Raw genomic sequence first — 17,171 nt, forward strand, 5'->3', positions numbered from 1 at the left:
ATGTGAAATTACGCAAAATCCACTGCTTTGGCTTCACAGAGTTGATATTTAGGTAGGTATGTACATTACATGCATTATACATGGCTTTTTGGGGCAAAGCCAGCATAACAGGTTTAGCTCTCCTCCTGGGCGGTTTTCTCAGGGTTTAGGGCTTACTTCTGATCTTTATAAAGTGTATCAGGTCCCTGGGTTTCAGAGCGTACTTTCTCTGAGGGGTACAGTCTCAGCAGAGCCAGGCATTGAAACGCTTTCCAGGATTTTGTCGCCTTGCCCGTGTTGTGTGCTGGGGCTGGCTGGGTCCGGAGAGCTGCCGGGCTCGCAGTCCCTGGGAATGCCACCGGTCAGCTCAAGCCGGGCTTTGGCCTCTGCGGTCCCCCGTGTATTTTTAATTATTGGGGGAAAAAGTCTAGTACTTCTAAGACCCCCAGACCTGTTCATTTTGAATGAGCTGGTGGTTATTTTCTTTTTTTTTTTTTTTTTTTTTTTTTTTAAACCCGAAACATTATGGACTAGGGCTGCTGAACTAAAAACAAGAAGTGAAAAATCAATTTTTTTTTTTTTTAATTTTACAGTGAAAAAGCATATCTCTCTTTCTTGGGTGAGGCAGAATGAAATACTTGCCACTCCCCAAGTTTCCTGTGCTCCCTTGTGGCATCGCGTGCTTTGTTCGCAGCACCCTGTGCTGGAGATGAAAAGCTTTGGTGCGTGCTCCCTTCGGGGCAATGTGGATTTCTCCTCAAAACCCTCAGTTCTAGCGACCGGTTTTATAAATGCCTAAAAAATGAGGCTTGTACCTTATCTCTTGGGAGATCGTTGATGGATCCCTTTCTCAGAAAGGTATTTTATTCAGTCCTTTAATGCCATGCCACTCCCTTCATTCAGATGCCTGGAGTCTTTTATCGCGTCTCCTCTTACTCATTGCTTAGCCAAGTTGGGCATATTTAGTTCTTTTAATCTTTCCTTGTAACTCAACTGTCTTTAATCATCCTTCTTGATGTCAGAGCGTTTGATGCCCACTTTTACGGAAAACAAGCCCAGGTTTTTTTTTTTGGCGTGCGTGTGAATTGGTTGGGAAAGGTCCCAGGAGAGCAGCCGTAGCTCCACGGCTGGTTGCCCAGGCTCATGCCTGGATTCCTCAAAAGCTCCCTCGAACATCTCGGTGTGGGCGCTGGGGAAGATAATCCGGCTCACCTTGTACGCCGTCGGACTTGGCACCCTCTGGGATTAATTAATGTGTTTTTTTGTTGGGTGTGGGCAGCAACACCCCCCCAACATGTTTCATGGGTTGGGTTTCCAGGAGCAGATTTCTCTGGGCATCTGCAGGAGGGTGCAGGTGCTGATGGTGTTTATGGAAAACAGGCCCAGAAAGGTTACCATAACCTGTGTTTCCTTCCTGTACCCGCCAGCAACAAGAACGAGAGAGAGGTTTAATTTGCTTCTACGATCTCAAAAGCAAAGCCTGGTGATGAGATGTTTTTAGGTGCCTGTGCTGCAGGTCAGGGCAATGTTCTAGGTGCTGCCAGGGATGGTGACCCTTTCTTACTGCAGGTATTAGTGCTGTCTTTCCTGAGTAGTTCATCTATTTTGCACCCAAAAATAGTCATTCACAGCTTCTTAAATCAGTTTGAATGTAAGGATTGCTTCTAGCTGTTACCCACGCTGAGCACTGCATCCTTTCAGGGGAGGGTCTTCAAACTTGGCTATCTGAAGTTGAGTGCCTCCTTCCCTGCATGGAGATGTCCCCAGTTGCCCCCACATACCTCCTGGAAACCTTTTATTTCAGTGGGAGCTGTTTCAGAAAGCCTGCCTCAATCATTTTCTTAAAATAGCCAAGCTGAGGTGCTGCCTCCGAAGGGGTTAAGGCACTGGATCTCCAGGTTTGCTAGGTCTGGGCCATTCCTGTGCAGCTCGGGGTGGCATCCCTGACACCGACTTTGAATTACAGAGCACTTGGCAGGGAGTTAAAGGAGGCCAAAAGCCTGCCTGTCCCTCCCCCACCTCCCGCTCTGTGGGAATGCTTCTCATACTCTCCCAAATTTAGCAGTGCAAATGTGGCTGGGTTAAGTAGGCTGAGTGATGAGGCTATTCTGATGGTAAGAAAGGTCCCCTTACCTCAAGCTCACGCTGCCACAGTGGCTGTGCGATCTGTGGCTATGTGATGTATGGGCTTCCGTGGCCTGAGAGGAAGGAGAGGATGGGGACCTAGATGGTGTGAGAAAACAGACCACCAGCACCACCACCCAGCACGGCGCTGGGGACCTGACCAACAGCCTGACGGCTGGCTGGCTGTCCTGGGCAACCCTCGGGCTGTAATGTGGGGTGCCAGCAAGGCCTGGAGGTCACCGTGGGGAAAAGCCCACATCCTCTCCGTGATGCTGCCGGGATGCTCTGGGTCATGGAGCAGGGGTCTGCTGCTGCCTCCATACCTTTTCCTCGCAGCTCTTGGCCAGCCCTGGGTGAGCACCGCAAGAAAGGCATTTCTTCATCGTCCCAGGCTCCCTGGCACTCCTGGCTGTGTTTTCTCCCATTACTCTTTAGGAGTGTTTGAAGGATTGCTTTAGAGCTGACAGTGAACGTCTCAAGAGGACCTCATCAGGCTCGCCTTGGTGCCCCATTGCTGGGTCACCGTGGGTGTTCATCACAGGACAGGCTGGAGGGTCCATCCCTGATGCCGGTCCATTTGCTACCGCAGAGGAATGTGCTGCTGCCTTGGCCACTCACGGGGGCCTCCTGTCCCCTCCCCAGTTTATATATATATATATATTTTTTTTTAAATAGATAATAAATATTAAATAAATATAAAAAATATTTAAATAGATATGTAAGCTGCCATTTATATATAATTGCTTTCCAGTGCAGCCTTGTTTTGAAGAACTGAGGAAATGAAGCTTTTCGGCTGGAGGGAGGGGACAAGGTTGGGCTTGCTGACTTTTCTTTTGTTGTAATGTCGTGTAGGTCTCCGTTGACTGTGATAACGAGAGAGGAGGAGTGTGTGGAAGGGAGGTCTGATCCTGCCAGGGTTTCCTGGGAAATGAGGTGAGTGGTGACAGCTTTCAGCACTTGTAAGCCTGGAGATAAAAGCCCTCCCGGGCTTCCCTGCACCCTTTGGGTGAGACCTCTTCTGTTGAACCTCCAGACTTCTTTTTTCTTATGGATTTCCCTGTATTTTGCCTCTTCAGGTCTGATGGGAGGATTTTAGACTGCTGATGTGCTTGGGGGGTCTCAGAAGGGCTGGAGACTATCTTGAATATGTTGAGGTCTGTGTATCACACAGACCTTGTCTCTGGCTGTATTTGGGTTTTACAGCAGGGGACTTTGCTCCTCTAGATTCGGAGACCTCTGCTGCAATTACCTGCTACTGAACCAGTCCCCCGCCCAGCCTCCTTTTACAGTTGCTGGAGGGAAATGGTTATTTTTAGGAAGTGCCTGACCCTGGGACCTGCTGTGGGCATCTGCATGGGATGAGTCGTTCCCTACAATACCTGCTTCTCCGCACTGTCAGCGCAGCCGAGATGGCTTGTTTGGATGTAGGGTCTGCAAGGTGTGTGTAATGTCTGCACCCTGAGCAGGACTGGAGTTCAGAGTGCTTGATTGTGTTTTGGGTTGTCCAGACCCACTGCATGAACACTTGGGCCTCTCCTAGGCTTCCCTTAAATTTTCCTCAAGGTTTGGACACAGCTTAAATCTGTGAGCCACTTGTCTGAGCCTGCTCTCAGCGTTTATACACCCTGACTGGCAGCATAAGGACGTTCCTGAAGGATAACGTATGATCGCTGAGGAGGTTTCAGTCCAACTGGGTCATCTCATGCTGGCTGTTGCAGTCCCAATAGGGACCAGCAAGACGACTCCAGCCCCAGGAGCTGCTGCACTGAGACCTGGTGAGGCTGCTGGGGCTGCCCGTGAGCCTCCTGGGAACCAGCCCCGGAGCTGCTCTGGCCTCTGGCTTTTTGAGTATTGCGGCTTGTGGCTTTTCAGCTGCGGGAAGGTTTGGAGTGATGCTTACTCTGTCCCTGTGGCAGCCTGACACCTATAGTGGGAGCATCCGCATCCCGGTAACTCGGCTACAGTGCACCAGCCTGCAGGTGCGGTAACGTGAAGAGCTGAGACCTGCTTGTCAGGGCTCTGTTCAACAGCGTCTCCCTCGAGAGCTTTTGTGCACTTCACTGCACCTCCTGTGCAGGGGAATTCCTCCTCCACTACACCTCCTTTTTTTTTGAGGGACAGGAATGTTGTTTTCTGTGTATGTTTGCTGAGTGCTCAGCCTGTGCTGGCTAGTCCGTATTGTAGCGTGGATAAATATTGAGTTAAAAAGGTTAAAATTTAGATGTACAAGCTGTTGTACCTAAGCAGATGCAACTCCGGAAGATTTTTGGTATGCTTTTGCTTCTGCTGATGCCCTCAGTATACTCTCAGAGGTACAGCCCATTGAGAAAGAGGGATTCATGTTGATGGTCCATTGTCAAGACTGTCACCTTAAATCAAGGAACTAATATAATTTGCTGTAGTACATCACTCTTGTTTAGTTTTAAGTGGGTGAAGAGAATGTGTGTGTGTGTTTTTCTTATATATGGAGTTTCTTCTGCAATTTACTGTTAGCTTTTCTGTGTTACTAGTCATTGGAGTATTTTCACTGCAGCCCTGGAGAGAGGAAATGCTCCCTTTTATAGCGAGAGAAACACTGTCACGGTGAAGTTATGTGGTCACTGCCCTTTTTCTGAGCCCTGGCCGTGTCCAAGTGGGGGACACGTACATCTTCTGCCTTCCGTCTGCCTTGGAGACCAGAAGATGTTGCAGGGACTTATCGTGCCCTTGGGTTTGATGCTTGCTTCTGCTGCTGGTCTCTTTGGTCTCAGGTCATGCTTGGATTCTCTGTCCAGAGAATAAGGATAAACTGAGTCTTTGGAGTTGTGGTGAGAATAATTCTTTAGGGACGGGCGATGCAACAGGAGATCCTAGTGCTGTGTCTAAGCAGGGGTGATGCTTTCTGCAGTATCAGTGCAGTATCCCAGCAAAGAGCCTCATTTTTACTTGGCTGCTGGCCGTCTGGCTGGCTGTTCCATGATGAAGTTCACTCCAGCTGGCTTCCTTTCTCCATCCCTCCTTTTTTGGAAGCATCTTTGTGCTGAGCTGACACCTTGGACATCAGTGAGAGCGTTCAGGGCTCAGAGATGTGGAGCCGCCAAGCCTGTGACCTGATGTGAGGCTCTCTGCTTTCCTTGGGTTTGGTTTGCTGGGATGCTTTGGGATTCTGGGACACGGTAAGCAGGGGAATGTGCTCATCTCCGTCTTGACCAAGATAAAATGAGCAGCCTGCATGAAGTGAGGAGGGTTTTCCAAGTCTCAGTGACACAGCTAAATATTCAGCTAAATATTTGGAAGGGGTGTGAATTGGGGGTGGGTGGAGAAGGAGATTTGTTATCTGCTTCCCGGCAACTAAAAGCAGGTGTTCAGTCAACTGGGAGTTGCCCTAAAGGCAGAGAATAAGATGCAAATGACCTGTAAAACATAAAAGGAACCATCTGAATGCCCCTTTCTGCCACTAACGAAGTTTACCTCCACCCTGGGTAATTTGCATGATGCAAGTTGATCAGCCCTGAGAAAAGGCAGTTGGGTCCAACATGACAAGATAACTCTGTCAAGCCTAAGGGTCTTGTAAAGAGACAAATGGGGCAAAGCCCAGAGGCCAGGCCAGGAGACACAAAACACGACAGGGTGGGCTGTGGCGATGCTGCCCCTGTGGGGAGCTGCGTCCTGGGGCGAGTGGGGTGCTCAGGTGTGGGCAGCATTTTCATCATCAATTAATTGCTAACAGCGTCTAGTTGGCACTTGTGAGGTCCCTGCAACAGAGCTTCCTCCAGGTCTTGCAGTAGTTCAGCTAAACCAACGCCAATCCCCAGTATAGGAGTGTGCATAGCAGCTTAAAACCTTTGATGAATGCAATCTGAGGAGTGTTGGGTGAGCAGAGCTTGCTGAGCTGCTGCCCGTTGAGACTGTTTCAAGTGCAAAACATTAGATCGGTTAGTTTAAACCCACCTGGAAGGGCTTTTAGGCCGTGTTTTGCCTCACGTTTGATGCAGTAGCAGTACATGAATCCAACCAGTTGCTGCAGCTCAAAAGGTAACTGGTTAAGCGGTGACATCCCTTAGCTCGAAGCCACTGTGGATTTAGGACCCTGCTTGGACAGCGTGGCGATGCGGAGCGCGGCGGGGAGCAGCGCTGAGCTGTCGCTCTTCCTCCCCTGCCCCGATTCTGCTGCTGACGAATTTCACACCCAACCTGGGCTTACGCCTAACCAGGGCTTTAAACGCAGTGAAGTTTTTTGCTGTGATTTGGACCTGCACACATGTCCTGTCAGGCGCCGTCAGCTCAGCCCTGGCCACAGACGGCCGTTCTCCCCCATCTCTTGCTGTGCTCTCCTGCGGCGTGACGTGTCCTGCTTCATTTTATTGATGGTTTCACTAATTTTCCCGATGTTAATGAGCACTTTGTCAGGGCTGCCCCTCCCTGCCAAAGCCAAGACTCTGACTCTTTCACCATGAGGGTTAAATGCTTATTTATTTTGTGGGCTGCCCCTCCCCCTTTCTGATTTCACTTGTTATGTGCAGGATGTGATGATAAAAATCCGTTTGAGCTGTCTCCTATTTCAGGCATTTTTACTTCTTTACAGTAGCTTCGTGGGGTGATGAGTGTGTGGATGCCTGGGTGGGGAGGTGGGGAGGAAGCAGCAGGCTGGGCAGCCCCATGCTCTCTGCAGGCTCCATCCTTGCCCGTGTGGGCACCCAGACTTTTGATCAAAGGTTTAGAAGCATTACATCCTCTCAGAGCCATTGCTATAAATCTGGAAAAAATAAATGGTGACATTGTTCAGTCTGGTCTTCCCTCAGCTTGCATTTTCCTCTTCAGGATTCAGCTGCTCCTCGTTAGCGGCTCCCAGCATCGACTGGGCCAGCCGTCGACTTGCCACATTCGGTGGTTACACGTGTCCGTGCCTAGAGAGAGCATGGCATTGGTACAGATTTGTACAATCTCCTTTACAAATCGCATGGTGTGTATGGCCATGTGGGTCTCGTGCGTTCACGGGGGGGATCCAGTAGCAGACTGCATATATTTAGTTGAAACAGGTGTTTTCTGGTCTTTTTTTTTTTAGGTTTTGCATCAGTGGGTTGTTCAGTTCTGCTGCTTCCTATTAAAGTTAACGGTGTCTATGGATGGTTAAATCACACGCATATAAAAAGCTGCTCTCAGAGGTGGTTTGTATGGTCTGTATGTTTTTCTTGAGTGTCTTCTCAACGTCCCCATGCCTTTGCCTTCCTTACCACGCACAGAGCTGCCCTGACCTTGGTGTCTGCCCAGGTTGTGCACTGTGTTTCCTGGGAGGCTGGAGGACGTAACAAAGGGAGTTCAGGGATATCAACCAGACGTGGTGCACGGTGGGGACCTCGGGGGAGCAAAGAGGGGGGGGAAGGCGGGGAGGTCCCGGGGGAGCAGCCAGGTCATTGGTGTCTCCTACAACACAGTAGGACCCAAGGGAGGGCCCCCAAAATGCTGACCGGGAGGGACCGCGGGAGGTCTCTAGTGCCACCAGCACTGGAGGAGGGCAGCCAGCACCTCCAGGGATGGAAACATCCCCACCTCTCCAGGTGACCCCTTTCCACACCGCATCACTTTGCTCATAGGAAAGCTTTCCATGTGTCCTACGTGGCCACAACTTCTGGGTGTTGCCCTTCGTTATATAGTCTGTCTTGGCTGCAGTGGGGTGGATGTTGAAGGGTTTGGGAGGAAGCAGGGAGAGGTCTTCTCTGGGCCACTTGTGGGCAGCAACTGACGGCACTGGTGGGCAGCAAATGCATCTGCAGCATGTCCTGCAGACGTGTCTCCTTTGGGGAGATGTTGTCCTCGTGCAGATCTTTTTCCTTAATAAATTTGACCCTTTTGAAGAAAACCGTGTTAATTTTCTGAATTATGAAGTTGCATATTGAAAACCAATATGAAGCAGAGGGGGCTGAGGTCAAGAAGGATTAATTATTAAAACTGGGGCGTATTCTGCTAACGTCCAGGTGCTCTGGGGGTAATGTTTCTTAACCATAATCCTGAGTCATAACTACCCACTCTATTGCAACTTGCAACCAGACCAATATCGCTTTGGAGAAGGTGGCACGGTGGAGCCAAGAGGCTTGAGGGGTCCATGCTGATGGGACTGGCAGGTGCATGGTGCCAATGCACCTTTATGGAAGGGGGGATTAAAACTCAGAATGGAAAACACACAAACCAAACTGCCAAACAGCTGCATGTGTTGGGTTTGCATTTTTTTTTTCTTTTGTTCAAGTGTGTTTTCCTGAATTTGTCAACTAGATTCCCAAAACAAGAGGACCTGAGAGGTCTTTAACAGCAATAGATGGAGCTCAGCTCTGGAGGAAGGGGTTGCCCTTGTGAGAGGGGGGGTTTATTGCTCCAAGCAGGCATGCTGGGAGCTGTTGGGAATGAGATGGGTGGTGGTTTTCCATCTTGTTGGTCATGACAGGGAGAGCTGATGTTCCCGCAAACTGGCCATGCGTAATGACATGCCAGGAATACCTCCTTACTGGGTTGCATCTTTCCGTGGGAAGGCATCAGATGTACGTTGTGATGGGGATTAACTCATTAGACCTTACCGTATAGATAATGCTTTACAAATGATCTTTTCCTGGGAAGAGTTCCTATCCGGGCATAGTCCCAAAGAGCATAAAGTTGATGGTTCTGGCTATTTTATGTTACTCTCAAATGCCTTCGTATTTTGGATAAACAGCTGAAGCTGCAACCCTTTCCCCATGCTCTTGCCTGTGATGGTGCCGCTGGTGCAGGCAGGGCTGCCGGACAGTTGAGGAGAACCAGGTGGGAATGGGGCAGAATGGGCATTCCTTGTGTCCGACTGCTGGGAAGTTGCATACCACATAGGGTATCCGGGAAGAGATGTTTTGGCAATGGGGGAAAATGGATTGTCTTGCCAAATTGAATTTTCATATTTCTGTAACAGTTGTGCTAAAAAAAAAAAAATCTTGATGCTTCTTGGGATTCATTTTTGTGTGTTTTCTGAGAGCACAAATGAAGGCTTTTAAAGCAGTTTCATTTTCCAAAAGGGGGAAGAGCTCAAGCTTGGGCATGGAGCACCCCGGTCCTGGTGTTGGCACATACTTCCCATGTGACCTCAGACAGGTCACACAGCTGGACCAAAGGTGTCCAGAAGTGTGACTTGGCAGCCAAAATGCTGGCCCGCTTGGAGATGTACCAGCACAACTGTGCCAGTTGGAGCTAGTATTTAGTGGACTTTGCTGCTCTTGAATGGCTGTGGTTAGGAGTCAGGTGAGGTTGTGTGTGAAATCTAAAAAACCTGTTGGGTTTTTTTGCCCCCAATGTAAGCTCCACTTATATTCAGTGGGAAGAGGGGGAACAAATGATGCTTTGGAGCAGCCTGTTCCTCCATGGACCATGGAAAGTTTCCAGACAGTTGGCTTACATTAAATGCCTAACTTCTAGACAGCTGAGGTTAGGGAGAGAGCAGTCCCACCCTTTAATTTCTTGATGTCTCTGTTGCTTGTATGCAAAATGAGTTTAATATTAAGTCCTTGTTTCCCTGAAACAGAGGATAAATATAAAATTTGGAGCTGCTGCCTGGCTACAGCAGCAGATGGGTGATTGCGTTTGGGATAAGGGGCTGATCTTGGCCATGGGCAGCATCTTTGAAACTGCCAGCATACCAGGAGTTAATGAACACTCTTGGGTTTTTCCAGATGAACTGATGCGTTAAGGCTTTGAAAGCAATTTTACTGCTGCACGCCACCACAAACCTTTTTATTTTAGATGTTCCTTTCATGAAGCTTCAAATAGCACCCACGTCGGACTGAAATCAAAATCTCCAGGAGAGATTAGGACAATTTCACTTGAGGTTTCTGTTGTGGTCGCTTGCAGGAGGAAAAAAAGAGGGTAAGATAACCAAGGTCGGCACCTCACTTCAAGCTGCCAGTGGAGCTTCTCCAGGGGAGAGAGGGATTGAGTTACCCTGTGCCTGTAATTCATCCCTCATGCCCACAACCAAATAATCCAGCAAAACGGTGGTGAAAAGGATGGGAAAGTTAGGAAAACTTTTTGCTGTAAGCTGAGCTGGGCAAATGATGCTTAGAGCCGCGTTGGTGTCTCGGGCAGATTTCTCTTCGGAAAGCGCTGGGGAGGGATTTTACCCAAGGTTTTGCAATAAAAGTCCTGAGGTCCTTAAAGTGTGGAGTGGAGCATGCCTCTTCAGATGCACCATGCTTGCCCCTGCCTTGGTGGTAGGTCTTAATTTCTGGGTGCAGTGATTCTGATTATGTTTTGCACTTATTATTGCTCAATATAAGTGTTGCCTTTATTTGAATTTGATTAATTATTGTTTAATATTATAGTAGGCTTTATTACAGATTTCTACTACCTTGTATTTATTACTCTTACCTTTCTAGAGGAGTTGTTAAATACTTCCTAGCTTTGGGATGCTCGTGTGCCCCCTTTGATGCCCTTGGACACATTATCCAATTGTGATAAAAACTCTCCAGCCCATTTTCATTCATTTTCAGTCTTGTTTAGCACTGTAACTTGATTGTTACGAAGTCACTGAGCTAACACCAGTATTACTCTATTCTAATTTATATGCATTTGACATTATTGACAATTTTGCCTTATTTGGGTTAAATCTCAAGAATGGCATCCTGGTATTCCCTGCCAACATTACTTTCTGTCTAGTTAATGTTGGACTAGCCTTCAAGGAATGGGTTTTGAAAAGTTATTTCTGAGGTTCTGCTGATTTTTGCCATGTCAGGGCTGTGTGATTTTAAGACAGTCGCATTTCAGCAGCAGTCTGGCTTAGAGAGCACACTGGTGCACTCCGTGATGCCAGGGAAATAATTTGCTGCAGTGCCCTAACGCATGAAATCCTTGTTTTTCCTGGGATATCTCCCATGGACCTTCTGGCTGATTTTTCTCTCGTGAGATCCGAGTTGATCATCATCTCTTGTGGTATGTAGGGCTCCAAGCCAAGAGTATCCACTATTTTTGAAATGTGATCATTACTGTTCAAAATAGGCTTTTTTTCCATGATCTTGTAAGATTTTGCCACTTCTCTAATAAGCTAATTTTATCCCTGCTTTGGCATCCGTACCCCTTGGTGTTATTTTGGTGTGTACTTTATATATAGCTTGTATATAGCTCTGTGCGTGTACGCGTTACTGTATGTGATTTATATACAGCCTGTCTTGCCTGCGCTGTCACGGGGAAATCATTCTCACTTTTGTGGTGGGATCTCAGGTTGGATGTGCTGGGTCCAACCAGTCCATTGCCAGAACTCTCTGTGACCTGTCCCTGTTCACTTCCCTTCATCCCCAAATAAGACCATTGCTCCACCCGGGCAAGAGAAGACAGGAACCATCCAGCACCATTTCAGTTGCTTGTATGTGAGGGGTGCGTGGTCTTTGTAGCTGCTAGGTGGAAGCCCCCAAATCTCTGAGTTACAGATGCTTGTTGGCTGCGTGTGTGCAAATAGGCATGTGTCCACAAATGTGGTCAAAGCATATATGGGGAAAATGGCTTTTAAAATGGGGATAAAACTGCCCTGAAAGAGGAGGGGAGACGTGCTGGACTGTGACTAGGGTGTCACTGGCATGGATGAAGACTGGAGGCAGCAGCTGGCGCAGAGGTGGAGTGTGTGATGGTGGGTGGAGGAGATCGGTGGGAAGAACTCTGCACTGGATGGCAAACTTGAAAGGAAAATTCTGATTTGGAAGATCATTAAATGGGGCAAGCTGGTTCACCTGTTGCTTCTTACCTTACTTTGCTACTTTGCTTACTTGCTTTCCTAGTGAGCCTGCTAGGGTCATGTGCATGGACTTAATAACTGGGTAGAAGGACTCTGACAGTGCCAACGTGCTTTCGGGGCAGAAAAGGAGCCAAAGTTAACCATAGGGTTAAGTCACGGAGGAAAAGTAGAGCCTTGTGGTCAACTCCAGCCTGAAGGAACCTGTGGAGCGAAATGCCCACTTAATGCGCCCATCTTTTCATCCCGCTTGGAAGAGGACATTCTCATTGCACGGACATTCATGGCCTTTGTTATGGTGGCATCTCTTTAAGGCTTCCGCATCTACCAAGAAAGCAGTCATGATGTTATCTACCAAAGAGATGGAGACCTGGTCTGTTGTGACTTGGTCAGTTTTACGTATTTGCCTAATATAAATCACAGTCCAGCTGATTTGTGATGGGCTTTGTTGTAGGCTAGTAAAGGTTTCCAAGAAGCTCTAGAGTTTCTAGATTGATGACCTGAAAACAGGCACATAAAATGTGTGAGGTGTAGCATGTGGAGGATGGCTTTTCCCTTTGAGATAGTTAGGTTTTTACTAGGAGGAGCATGCGAGGCTGAAATTATTACAGGTAAATGCTCCATGTACCTTGACTGCCAGTTTTGAGGTCGTCAGCTAAGGCAGACGTTATGCCAGAGCAGGATATTGCCACCTCCAACAAGGGTCTTGGTGGGTCTGGTATGACAAGGTAGACTGTAAACTGGATTTCAGTTCGATTTTACATCAGGTTGCTGGGCTGAAGTAAGAGGCAGCTCTTGGTCTAAGTAGCACTGCAGCTTGCCATCCAAAGGGCTGTGGCTGATCGGCACTGGTGGTCCTCCATCCTCTCTGCTGGGGTTGTTGCTGGTGGTGGGATCAAAAATACCATTTTCCTGCAAAGGAGGAGACCTTACAGTGTGATAAGAGGCCACAAAGGTGTTAAAACGTTGAGCCTGAGTTTTGTCACTAACTGTCACCATCAATCAGCAAGAGCTCTGAAGATAGAAAGGTTTTGGCAGTGTGAAGTTACTGAAGGAGGGAAGACACTCAACACGAATAGCTTATTATTCACTCAAGCCATAGGCAGTTTAGGATGGGTTGGTGAGTGTATGGGCATGAGCAAGCCTCCTGAAATCGGTGGGGGTCGTATCAGCCAAGGGGGGATTTTCCCAGGTTGGTCCTTACATTCTCCAAGCGAGGCAGGTTGAATGTCATTGTAGCTGACTCTGCAGGAAGGCTCTCGCTGACACTGTGGCAACAACACTCAAAATTATCTATTATTCCCTTCACAGACGAAGCTAGAAGAAGAAAAATGTCTGTGTCAACCTGGCCTTTGAAATACAAATGAGTAAGACCAACGTCACTTGTAAATGTCATGGTGTGCTTTGTGCACTCGCTTCGTAATGTGGTTGCTTTTCTTTCCTGGATAATGCATTTCCAGGCTTTTGCTTCAAGTGATGCTTCAACAAAAGGGAAAGGAGAAGAGAAGAGAAGAGAAGAGAAGAGAAGAGGAGAAGAGAAGAGAAGAGAAGAGAAGAGAAGAGAAGAGAAGAGAAGAGAAGAGAAGAGAAGAGAAGAGAAGAGAAGAGAAGAGAAGAGAAGAGAAGAGAAGAGAAGAGAAGAGAAGAGAAGAGAAGAGAAGAGGAGTCACCGTGCCACGTGTGGAGTCCTGCAGGGCTGTTTCCCCACTGGGGAGCTGCGCTGACCGTGGGTCAACTTGGAACCATCAGCATGGGCACTGTGCTCCTGTGAAAGCCCAGCTGATGGTGGAAGTACCTGCAGCCTCATTTTCTTATGTTGTCAGATCTGGGGGAACGGTGCGTGAAGGGGCACTGCGCAACTCTTTGGCTTGACAGCCTTGGCTTTTTCTGTATGCTGTAAGTCCCACTTAGGGTCTTTTTGTGTCCATCTATCAGGTAGTGGGTGCTTACTTACTGAAACCCATTCCTCCTGTCATAAATGTGAGTTATCCTGTACTGGACCACCAGCGAGTGGCTGAGCCTGGCCAGCCAGGCAAGCTTGCTGCAAGCCAAAGCGCTGCGCTTGCCGAGTAGCCTTTGGGGTCAGCTCTTTACCGTCTTTTGCATGATGCAGGTTTGGGTTTTGCACTAACCCATGCAGCTTCTTTGTGGACTTCTTCCCTTCAAAACTGAATCATGAGGCATGTAGAGAGCCAAGACTGGAATAGGATACGTTGCTGCTGCAGAGAAGCCGGTTACGGAAACTAATTGTGTTATTTTGGGCTATACCACGAGGGGCTGGCTGGTTTTGATGATGTTTCTGTTCTGTCTGTGATGAACCTGATGGTGACAGTAAAACAAAAAATAACATTAAAAGTGAATAAAAAACCTCAGAATGATATTTTGGATGCCAGAGGATGCTCATCCTCAAAACGTAATTGTTTTAAACTAATTTGATGATTAGTTCAAGACAGCTTTACAGACTCCTGTCTGAGTAATGGACATTTCTGTGGAGTTAATCAGAAAGAACTGCAGTTTCTTTTACCATGAGCAAAAATAGCTCTCAGACTGAGGACAATGTGTAACAGCAATGACTGGATCTGTTGACTTAGCCAGGAATACGCAGCCAGTTAAAAAAAAAAAAAGAAAAAAAAAAAAGAATAATCATCTGGAAATATCTCAAAGGCCTCTGAATCAGTGCTGAAAATCACTCCGGAACTTTGCTTGCAGTTGGTGAATAAAGTTATTCAGAGGAGTAGCGGGAATCTAGGAGTGCAGGAGATGCTCTCTGTGTTCAGGTGGACCAAAGAAATGCTTGTCCTCCTCATCTCTCCCTCTGCCCATCTGCAAGGGCTGAGCATCCCAGGCTGAACTTAACCCCATGCCTTTTTGCTTCAGTCTGAGAGAGAAGGAAAGAAGCCTGTGGGCAAAAAGTAGAGTCCTAGACCAAATTTTTGGCTGATGGTTTTGCTAGATCAGAGCTGTTTTCTAAGAATGGTAGAGCCTAGGAGGGCTCATCCATCCCAGCTTGCTTGGATGCTGCATGGTTGCTGCCAGTGCTGCACAGCGGGTAAATGAAGCGACCCCGCTGGCACAGAAGTGCTTGGGTGCCCCGGTGAAGGGCTTCCCAGGGTATCCCATCAAACCTGCATTATCCAGCATTTGAGGTCTGGGAGATTGACTGTGCTTTCTCCAAATCCATGCCCATCTGATGGCAGGCCAGGGCTGGGAGCTGGGATGCACTTCCCCTTCTCTGCCCTGCTCAAGGGGAGCACCGTGCCCCCCCCGCATCCCAAACCAGGGCTGTCTCTCCAGAGGGTGCATTGGTAATCCAAACTGTGTGGGTTTGACAGGATATTAGGGTACTATACGGTGTGGAAGGGGCAGCCATCGTATGCATCCTTTCTGGCTGGTTAATACGCTAGCTTGCGGTGAATTTTTCCCCCCTCCCTCTGTTTTCAGCATTTTAGTTAAAAACATAAACAGCCTGGTGTTGTGTAACAGGCTGCCGGGGCTGTTGCTCATCCCCACGATGCTCAGCCACGGAGGACACACGCAGGAGCCGATGCTCCAACCCTGTGCCCGGGTGCCTCCCTGTGCATGACTGTGATTTAAAAAAACGTCATGGGAGCCTTCCCAGACCGAAACGGGCTTCACCTTCCCTGGATGAGCTCAGCTTTTTTTACAACACTCCAAGCTCAGCTTTTTTTACAGCATTCCATTTATACGGGTTGATGTCTTTCCGGGAGCCTGGAGTTGGGATAGAGACCTATGGCTGGAGCATCTGCCAGAGCTCCCTGGATGAAGCACCGAGCCTGCTGCTCCCTGGGCAGGAGCCTGCCAGGCAGTTTGCCCATAAACTGCCGGTATTTAGTATGGTAAAACAAGGGTTTAAAAAAAGGTTTAGCGGTGGCAGGGCCGTGCCAGTTTGCTTGGTCGTGTTCATAAAATAAATAGTGTTGTCGTTTGAAGGAAGGTGCTGAAATATTCCCCGTAGCCCCTTGCAAACAGCTGGTGCGATCGGTGAAGATTTACTGTCCCCTCTCTCCATTTCTCTTTCTGTTTCCTGTCCATCTCCGTTGATAATTTTGAGTCTTTCTGCTTCGTGTTTCTTTAACTTTTTGTTAACTTAAAAACTTCCAAGGTGTGCTGTTAACTTTATTGAGTTTAAATGCATTTGCCTTTGGTGTGTTGAGCGGTGCATGCCGGTTGGATCATTGCTGTTATCTCAGGTTTCCCCGTGTCTTCCCGCAGGCTGCTTTTGATTTCAAAGATGTATTTGTTGAAAAAAGGAAGATTTCCACAAAAACGCCCAAAGCGCCTTTGACGCTTTCAAGCATGACTCCTGTTGAGCATCTATCCTGTTATACGTTAGCAGTTAAAAGCTGATTAAAGGAGCAGGAATCCCAATTTCAGCTATTTTTATTGCACATATGTGACTTTGTACGCACGCTACTTTTGCAGCTGGATGTCCAGCAGACTGGTTGGTGATGGTTGCAGGTACTTTTCACTGCCTGTCGTGAGTGCTGCAGCAGCGAATGTCGAAGTGCTGGCCCCTCGGGGAGATCAGCAGCAGTGGCTGGGGGGTTTGGGGAAGCTCTGCAGGGGAAACATGTGCTTCGTCTGGCTGAGCCCTCTCCTTTGGAAACTGGGAATAGGTCCAAATTTAGCACTCGCTGCACCTTTCTTCCCTGTGTGATCTCTTCTCTCTTCTCCTCTTGGATTGCTTTCCATTTCCCAGCCCTGCAGCTGACCTGGTCTGGGTAGAAGCATCACGGGCTTCTGCGCAACACGTTGGCCTTGTGCTACCATGCTGACTTCCCTCGGTGATACCCCAAGGGATAGCAATAGTGATAGATACCCCCTCTCAGCTAGCAATACCCCCTCTCAGCCCAACCCTTCTTCACTGGGTGTGTTGCCCACCCTGCATGGAGACGTCCAGCAGAGTCCTTCAAAGTCCGAGCATCACCTCATCCAGGTGGAACCTCTTTTGGATGTGAATTTGGACATGAAGGTTGGTTGAGGATAGGTCCAAAGTTTTCCCAAATTGTCGTGTTTGGAAAGCATTCCTGCTTTGTGGAAGCTGCAGGGAGTCACAGCTTGAAGGCTGCTGCTGTGGGCAAGGTCAACAAGTATTGAGCGGGTGGTGTGGTGGGCTGCTAGTGCCGCCGGCGGAGGCTCCCCGACCGAGGTGTCACCCCGATGGTGGCTGGGGCGAGTCACCTCCAGCACCTTCTCCCTTACACGTGGGGTCTTGGTGGCTCTTCGTGTGCTGCCGTGTGAAATGCTCAGGGCCATGCTGGTGAGAGGGTCTCCAGAGATGCCCCACATGCATTGTTGGATTCAGAGAGGAGTGGTGCTTTTTCAGGTGGATGAA

At 48.4% G+C, this 17,171-nt stretch overlaps 1 long non-coding RNA gene across 3 annotated transcripts in view; it reads left to right on the forward strand.

Moving 5' to 3' along the window:
- LOC128142414 (uncharacterized) overlaps nt 1-17,171 on the forward strand; it is a 107,809-nt gene that overhangs the window by 63,522 nt on the left and 27,116 nt on the right. For 2 of the 3 annotated variants that reach the window (XR_008235390.1, XR_008235389.1), the window contains exon 3: nt 2,956-3,036. This is a non-coding gene — a long non-coding RNA (uncharacterized LOC128142414). Of the gene's footprint in view, nt 1-2,955; nt 3,037-13,126; nt 13,184-17,171 lie in introns of those variants that run through there. The other variant, XR_008235391.1, reaches the window with a different exon arrangement.

Source organism: Harpia harpyja, chromosome 5 (assembly GCF_026419915.1).
Source record: "Harpia harpyja isolate bHarHar1 chromosome 5, bHarHar1 primary haplotype, whole genome shotgun sequence".
NCBI lineage: Eukaryota > Metazoa > Chordata > Aves > Accipitriformes > Accipitridae > Harpia > Harpia harpyja.